This window comes from Otolemur garnettii, unplaced genomic scaffold (assembly GCF_000181295.1).
Source record: "Otolemur garnettii isolate 467f Iridium unplaced genomic scaffold, OtoGar3 scaffold00003, whole genome shotgun sequence".
Classification (NCBI taxonomy): Eukaryota; Metazoa; Chordata; class Mammalia; order Primates; family Galagidae; genus Otolemur; species Otolemur garnettii.
The window spans coordinates 34057860-34067125 of record NW_003852398.1 but is presented as its reverse complement, the minus strand read 5'-3'; positions in this window follow the sequence as shown (position 1 = coordinate 34067125).

Here is a 9266-nt window from a genome sequence, read left to right as displayed (position 1 = left end):
GCTCCGGATCGCTCTGGTCCCGTAGGGAGGGGACCCAGAGCACCGCTACCCAAAGCCGTGACCCACTCCTTTGCCATCTCCCCACTACCCGAGACCCAGATACACAGGCAGTCCCCCTCCTCTGCTGTTCACCTTGCACTTATCCCCACCCAACCTCCATCTAGGCCCCTCCTGAACCACCTCCTTACCCTACTCAAACACCTGTCCTCCACTCTGCCCACTGGGAAATCGAGGCCGGGGAAGTGACTCCCCCACTGCCTTCTTCCCTGGGTACCTTCTCCTTCAGATCCACCCTCCTCTTGCCTAGACCCCCAGATCACCCCGTGTGGCCCTCCCTTCCCACTGCGCTCCGGGGAAGTCTACCCCTCCCCCTCTGGCCTAAGCCGCAGAGCAGTCAGCTTCGGTGGCCGCAGCAAGCCGTGGGGGTGGGGCTATGGAGGGGACCGTGGGAGGAGAAGGGCAATGGGATCTGGAGGCTGTAGAGTGAGGCTTGTATAGGAAATATACAAGTGTGAGGATGAAGTGTTGCGCCTGAGCTCAGGCTATTCCAGGGTCCTCTTAATCACCTGCCCTCAAGGGCGGCGTAGTCCTATGGCCACACGCCTTACCTGTAACTTGTACATATTCACAAAGTCACACGGGTTTCTGACCCGCGAGGCCGCTCAGTGTCACGGCCTGTGTCATACGTCTTCGCAGTGCCACACGCTCCCTATCACACACTCACCGAATCACACACGTTGTCAACACGCAGTGTCTCAACACACCAATACTCGGTTTCTCTCTTTCAGCTCTGGCTCTCTGGCGCCACCTAGAGGTCTCTGAACAGCTTGGGAACTCCCCGGCGCTCGGGGTTTGGTAGACAAGGCTGCCAAGCGCCTCAGTTCAATAGGACCTCCTTCCTTACTCACCTGTAGGTCAAGGCAGGGTGTTCTTAGATCACTCCTGTGGCCCAGAATAATAAGGAAGACTGTCGCTAGCAAGGCCTAGTGGTGGGTATGGAAAGGTCCTGATTATGGATGACTGGTCGCTGGGCCTTCATTTGCGGTAATGACCGCTGACTCCTCATCCGGGTCTTCCCCCTCATTTCTCAGTGCCTACCACTCTCCCTCCTATTATGCCTTATTTGAGATTTTCTCCTTTCCACTCTTCTGAACCCTTGCCTCTCTGTCTGGAATACTCTTCAGAGTGGGATCTCTGACTAACGAAGGGGCCAGTAGGGAATGCCCAAGAACTATCCCAGAGCAGCATCCCCTGAACTAGATTCCTTTTCTGGCCTGGGCTCTAGTCTAACCCTCAGCCCCAGGAATCCAGATAGGGAGGTCCGTATGGGAGATGGGGTAGCAGTCTGGTGAAAGGTGGGTCTGTCCTGTAAGTGACTTCTCTCTGTCCCCTGCAAAGCTTATACTCTTCCCATCATTGAGCACAGCTCTGAGGAGGGAATCAGTGGCCCAGAGAGGAGAAATCTTCCACAGAGGAACTGCCCTAGTCTCCCTGCCCCCAGCATGTGCCTGCTGCCCAATGCAGCAAACCCTCCCCAGTCTGCTTGCTGGGAGCCATTCAAAGGCTCCTCTGTTCTCTTCCCTTGCTCAGGGCTGAGCAGCATCAGCAGGGGCAGCCGCAGAGCAGGGCAGGAAATGCTAATCTCCCAGATGTTCTCCTCCATCCTCCCTACTCCACCACCTCAAACCCAAATTCTGCACCAAGTAGTAGGAGCACAACTGGGTCACAACAGCAACACCAGGATATGTCTACCCTTCTCCTGCTACCCATTCCCTCCTATCCCAGCTGGGCTCTGTGAGGATCTGAGATGGGGGCAGTGTAGATATGGGAATTGAGACCTGTTCTCTGCAGGAAAAAGGGTAGACAAGAGGACAGGGATTGGGAAGAAGATGATTGTAGAGCAAGGAGGGTGGCTTCTGAAGAGGACAGAAGTGAGGCTCTTGGCCCCATACCAAACTGTGAGGAGGACCTGCTTGGCAAGTGGAGCATTGCAGGAGGCTACTGAAACTGATGGCGCCTGAGTGCCAGCAGAGACTTTGGCCAGGGATTGGAGGCTGGGTGTTGTTAGGTATGGGAGTACTTGGGATGCTTGCTGTGTTATTTGGGTGCCTGGGATGGGCTGTGGCTAAGATGTCTAGGATGCTGTAGGGCCTGGAACTGTAATGAAAGGCTGGTGTTCCTGAATTCAGCTGGGATATTATAGCAATGCTGTGAATCTAGTGTGCCTAGGCTATAGCTAGAGACAGTCAAATTACTCAAGAGACTATTGCTAATCTGTGCATATGTGTGTGTGTGTGGGGGGCTTGCGGGAGAGCTTAACTGAAATGCTGCTGGGTCTGTAGCTATAGGAGTGAAGCTGGCATACCTGACACTGGCTATAGCTGATAAGCTATTCCTTTTTAATATGACGTAGGTGGGGGTATAGCTGGACCTATTAACCAGTCCTGAGAGATGAGAGCCTGTTGCTAAGAGCCTATACCTGGGAAGCAGGCTGTTACCTGGGATAAGAGCAGAGCTACTGTTGTATATAAGACTGTAGCTGGGATGCTATTGGTCCTGAAGCTGTAGCTGTGATGACAGCATATTGGGGATTGGCTATAGCTAAGATGCTGTTGCCCAGGATTGTGTCTGGACTGTTACTGTGTGCAGGACTCTAGCTGGGATGCGGAGGTGCCTGCAGCTATGGCTCTGAAGCTTGGGTGTAGCTAGGAGGCCATTTCCTGGTGATTTTAGCTGGACCACATTTTGTGGGGGCTGTAGCTGAGACTCCATTATCTAGGAGATGAGAAGCTATTGCCTGGGATGCTGTTCTGAGAGGCAGGATGTTACCTGAGATGGGAGCTGATCTGCTGTTGGACCCTGAGTGGCTGTTGCTCGGTCTGTGACTGGCTGGGTGGGAGAAGGCGAGTGAGTCCTCTGTTGAGGTCTGGGAGATGCCAGGAGTCCTAGGCTGGGCGGGGGCTGCTGCTCTGGGGAGGCCTCAGCAGCTGCTCTGCTGTGGAGCTGGGAAGCCTGTTTTCATTACTGTTTTAACTCTTTTTTTAACCTTGTTTTTCTCTCGGCTGCACTTTCGCTCACTCATTAATTTTGGTATTTTTCTCACGGTGCCTCAGCCCCTGTCACGGCTGCCATGGCAACAGGAGGCAGTGCGCATAGTGCCAAAATATCTGATCAAAAAATAACCAAAATAAGCAAACACCAAGACGCCTGTGCTGGGGGCTATGGCCAAGGGAGAGCCAAAGGCTCAGATCCAGGAAACCCTAGGCTCCCAGGGGACCTTCCCTGTTTTCCCCAGGGAAGTTTTTCACAACCTTCTGATAACCTGGGAGGTCCCTTCCCAACGGACTCCCCCAACATAATCTACCAAGATTGAGATATTCATTAGTCTTCTGCTGAGGGGCAGCTTTGCCTGAGAGGGGAGCATAGGGAGAGGCTGGGATTCACTTTTAAGAAGCTCTCTACCTGCCCCCCCCTAGCCACAAACATCTACACTCACCTACCCACCACTCTTCTGGCCCTTCCTGCCTTAGGCTTATTACCCCTTCTCTGCCCCCATCCCCATTTGGCCACTTCTATTTTCCTCTTCTCATAGCCCAACATCCTGAGGGGGTGAACAGAGGGAAGGAAGCTGCCAGCTTCCACCACTCCTCAATGGAGGTGCTAGAGAAGGGGACCATAAAAGTACCTAATGCTGGCTTGGAGCCTATGGCTCAAGTGGCTAAGGCGCCAGCCACATACACCTAGGTGGTGGGTTCGGATCCAGCCCCGGCCTGCCAAAACAACAATGATGGCCGCAACCAAAAAAATAGCCAGGTATTGTGGCTGGTGCCTGTGGTCCTAGCTACTTGGGAGGCTGAGGCAGGAGACTCACTTGAGCCCAGGAGCTGGAGGTTGCTGTGAGCTGTGATGCCACGGTACTCTACCCAGGGGGATAGGTTGAGGCTCTGTCTCAAAAAAAAAAAAGTACCTAATGCTCCTAGGCCTCTGGCCACCTTTAGCTCCTTCTTCCTAGGAGAAATTCCTAAGCATCCCTGAACACTCACACCCCACTCTATTTCCCCTCCTATTTCTTGGGGGCCTTCTAGTTCTCTGGAGGTCTCCTCTCAAGTGGGCATGTCCTCAGGAAAGGGAAAGGGGTAGAGTCTATGTGAGGTAAGAAGGGGCACAACTCTTGGTATTCTGTCTCCCTTCCTTCTTTACCCACTAATTTCCCCTCTGAGGGGGCTTGTCTAAATGTCTGGAGCAATGGGAATTGGAGGAATAAGGAGCCCCTCAGCTCTGTCTCAATCACATCATTCAATTACATCTCTCTCCCCTTTTCCTGCTGCCTCATCCCAACAGTAAAAATCTCACTCCCAGCAGTTCTCCATCACTCTCTAGGAGTGGCTAGAACTCACCTCCTGCTCCTCACTTTCAATTTCTATCCTCCTCCCCTCAAGAGCAGTAGTGGCCTTGGCCTCCTGGCAGAGCCTTCCCAGCTCGTTTCCATAGAAACCGAGTAGGCTGTGCAGTGCGGGAAGGGGAGGGGAAATGGGAACAGGAAGGAGGGACCAGGCCTCAGGGGCAGCCCCCAAATGAAGGGACAGGGGCACTGACAGAAGAAGGAAACTCTCCCACCTAAATAGAGGCTGGGACCCTGATTTGTGGGGGTGGGGGGTTGGGGGCAAGAGGTAGCAAAAGCTTCTTCCCCATACAGCTTGTTCTGCTGCCTCCTGAGAAGGGGACATAAAACTGTCCCCTCTCTGGCAAAGGGAGGGGATTTCCTCCCTCTCCACCTCCTTAAAATCCATCTTTACCAGAAACTGCCTGATCGGGGATAAATCTCTACCTTAGGACTGTATGTATGGGAGATGGGGTAAAGAGAGAGACCTTAGGATACCTACCCTACTCTACAAGCTCCCCTCCCTCCCCAGCCAGCGACTTCATGATTGGGACCGCTGGGCAGCTTGGGGAACCCTGTGGCCGCCGCTGACCCCGTAGCGTGCAGCTCTCAAAGGCCCCATTCATCTCTGGGGGCTGAAGGCGCCATTGTCCCTGGCGGGGGTGGTGTGAGGAGTGAGGGGGTCTCGACTCAGAAGGAAGGAATGCGTCTGGAGAAGTTGCCCCCAGGGCTCCAGTCTCAAGTCGCCACCAGATCTCCATCGGGACCCTTTCCTGACCCCAGCCCCTTCCTCAGGAGCTCCCAGCAGCCTTCGCGCTTCTGCTGAGGGTGGAGACGGCTGCGGCGCTGGGGAAGCCTCGCCCCACCTCTCGGGTGCACTCCGGCGAACCACGCCTGGGACCGGGAGCTGTCCAGCACTTCGAGTCCTGACGGACCGCTGATTCGTCTAGGTGTCAACGGACCAGGAGGCGCTCTGAGCCAGCTCTGGCTTGGGAGCTCTTCCTCACTCAAGCTAAGACTACTAAACCACACCTGATCTGGGTGGGCTTGGATGCTGCTCCGGATGTGGGGATCCATCGGTGCTGAAAACTGACCTGGAGGCAACCTAACCCCTTTCCCATTTGAGCAGAATTGAAGGGTCAAGTGCCACCAGAACACTCCCCTGGAACCCTGTCTCAGACTTGGGCAGAAAAAAAAAAACCCAAGAGAGGTCAGGCCCTGCCTCGCCCCCTCCCCCATCTCTCTCCGCGCTTCTTTTTCTGTTTTCCTCTCTCTCCTCCCACCTCCTTTTTTTCCTTCCCTGCTGGGTTGGGGGCTGCTGAATTATCATTTCTCAGCTCTGCTAATGTGCTCCCTGCTGTGGGGAGGGATCATAATTCTGGGAGATGATTAAGTTTCAAATTGTTTTTCTTTGTGTTGTTGAAGATGAGGCTTTAATATGGTCCCTCCTCAGCCCAGGAGCCTGTCCCCATCCCTTCTGTCTTGGTGCTCTCCTTGTTGATAGGCGAAGTTGGAGATTATGTCCTTTGGGGTCCCCTCTAAACTTCTATGTGTATGGGGTGGTAAAGTGGGCTGGGGGGAATAAGCCTACACTGACTCAAAGAGGAATACATTTAATGTAGTGGTGAGAAATACTGATTTTGAAGTCAGACAAGTCGAAATTCAAATCCTGACTCTGCCACCTACTATCTATGTGACCCTGGATGAGTTACTTAAACTGTCTGATCCTCAGTTTCTTCATCTATTTAATGGGGATACTAGTAATTACTTTATAGAAAGTTGGTGAGGATTTCAAGTGATAATGCATGGAAAGTGCTTAGCAGAGAGTATGGCTTATGGCAAAACTGGGTAAATGTTAGTGGTTACTCCTACACACATACTGAACCATGTGCAATCCTGCCTCCCTCATACTCCTTGATTTTATTCTTCAGCTCAGTAACAATAGAGATTAAGTTACCAGATGGAAGAAAGTAGGTTTTCTTTCTTTCTTTCTTTCTTTTTCTTTTTTTTGAGACAGAGTCTTACTATATTGCCCTCGGTAGAGTGCTGTGGCATCACAGCTCACAGCAACCTCCAACTCTTGGGCTTAAATGATTCTCTTGCCTCAGCCTCCCAAGTAGGTGGGACTACAGGCACCCACCACAACACCCGGCTATTTTTTGGTTGTAGTTTTCATTGTTTGGCAGGCCCAGGCTGGGTTCAAACCCACCAACTCCAGTGTATGTGGTTGGCACCCTAGCTGCTGAGCTACAGGCACTGAGCCAGAAAGTAAGTTTTCTTGCCTATCTGTTCCTCCATCACCACTTCATTTTCTTCCTTCCCTCCTTTCAACTCAAGATCACTCCTATTGTATCCTCTACCTACTTCCAGGCCTTCCTACATTATTCCCACTCTGGTTTCCCTTCTTTCACTGAAGTTTTATCACTTCACCTTGATTCTTATCCTGCTAATTCACATACATTTTTACCTTCTATATCCCATTTGGGGCCATCATAGTGAAAAAAGGGGGCTGAGTTTTTAAACTAAGGAAGAAAATTTTGAATCATGTTTATGTGTGTGAGTGAACATGTATTTGTGTCTGAGGATCACACACATTAATTCACATTCAACAGTGAGCCTATAGCGACTTCTCAACTCCTGCATTTGAACTGTGGGGTTGTTTGCCTGTCTATCCTTATATTTATATGTCTAATGCTTGGCCTACGTACCTACCTCCTCTGTCCCTTCCTTTCTCTTTTGTTGGAGAATTTGTTTTTGTTGTTTTAAACAGCTTTATTGAGATATAACTGATGTACAAAGAACTGCATGTATTTAATATGTATGATTTGATGAATTTGGGTGTCTTTGTTATACTGTGAGTGGGAAAGCTTACTGGTTGTTACTAAGAGAGGGTGATTTATGATAATATATTTTTGTATCTGCTTAACTAGCCTCCTACCTTTCACACACTACTACAAAATATGGCACCTTGGCATTTGGGAAAATAGTAGGAGCTGACCTTCTCCTTCCTTCCCTGAAGCAGGCCATAAAACCTCTGACTTTATTCCTCTCTCCATTCCTGAAGTAGGTTATAACACTCTCATTCCAGAGGTATCCTCCCTATGCCAAGAGGAAGGGAACATCCTTGTTCTTGATGACATAGAGTCACCAAGTAGAATTTGAACAAACTGCTAAGTTCCTCCCAGTTTGTGACCATTAGGTCATACTACCTTTGTCTAATCATATTTCTGCATGACTGTCTACTCTTAATAAGGCATCCCAGGGCGGTTCCTATGGCTCAGTGAGTAGGGCGCCGGCCCCATTTACCGAAGGTAGTGGGTTCAAACCTGGCCCTGACCAAACTGCAACAAAAAAATAGCCAGAGCTCGGCGCCTGTGGCTCAAGCGGCTAAGGCACCAGCCACATACACCTAAGGTGGCGGGTTCGAATCCCCAGCCTGGGCCCACCAAACAACAATAATGGCTGCAACCAAAAAAAAAAAAATGGCCAGGCATTGTGGCAGGCGCCTGTAGTCCCAGCTGTTTGGGAGGCTGAGGCAGGAGACTTGCTTGAGCCCAGGAGTTGGAGGTTGCTGTGAGCATGATGCCATGGCACTCTACCCAGGGGGATAGCTTGAGGCTCCGTCTCAAAAAAAAAAAAAAATAGCCAGGCATTGTGGTGGGTGCCTGTAGTCCCAGCTACTTGGGAGGCTGAGAGGCTGAGGCAAGAGAATCGCCTAAGCCCAGGAGGTGGAGGTTGCTGTGAGCTGTGTGACGCCAGGGCACTCTACCGAGGGTGATAAAGTGAGATTCTGTCTCTACAAAAAAAAATAATAATAAATAAATAAAATAAGACATTCCAGTCCACAAGGGGCTTTTCTCATTTCAACGTCCATTGCTTGGTTAATGCTGGGACAGTCCCATCCCAATAACCCCAGTTTGGTGTCCAAGATTAATGGGCATGTGACTGAAGTTGTCTGACATTTCCTGGGAAACCAGAGACATCATTTTCACAAATGGCATCCTTCTAAGGCATGGCTCACGTCTGTAATCTTAGCACTCTGAGAGGCTGAGGTGGGTGGATTGCTTGAGCTCAGGCATTCGAGAACAGCCTGAGCAAGAGCAAGACCCCATCTCTAAAAGTATCTGGGTGTTGTGGTGGGCACCTGTAGTCCCAGGTACTCGGGAGTTAAGGCAAGAGAATTGCTTTGAGCCCAAGAATTTGAAGTTGCTGTGAGCTATGACACCATGGCATTCTACCAAGGGCAAGAAAGTGAGACTCTGCCTCGAAAACAAACAAACAAACACCATCCTTAACCACCTGTTAGGTAGTTAAAAATAAAGGTCTTTGCTTTCTTTTGGCTATCTTTGAAGTTGTTCTCGATTTTGGAAAGAATGAAAAAAAAATTTTTTTAACAGAGTCTCATTTTCCCACCCTCGGTAGAGTGCTGTGGTATCATAGCTCATAGTAACCTCAGACTCTTGGGCTCAAGTGATTCTCTTGCCTCAGCTCCCTAGTAGCTGGGACTACAGACGCCCACCACAACGGCTATTTTTAGAGGCCGTGTCTCACTCTAGCTCAGGTTGGTCTGGAACCAATGAGCTCAGGCAATCCATGCACCTCGGCCTTTCAGAGTGCTAGGATTACAGGCATGAGCCAAGAACGAATCATTTTACACTCTCTTTTGAGGATGTCTCTTTCACCCATGATTAAAAGTGACCAGTAAGTCATAAAAGGCTTTGATTCTGGTTTTGGTTCTGAGTTACTTGATAACCACCTTTGGTTTAAAAGATTAAAAAAAGAGATTTGAAAGTTTTTATCTTTTTTAAGAGCTAAATGTCAGCCTCAGCGCCTGTGGCTCAAGTGGCTAGGGCACCAGCCACATGCACCTAAGGTGGTGGGTTCG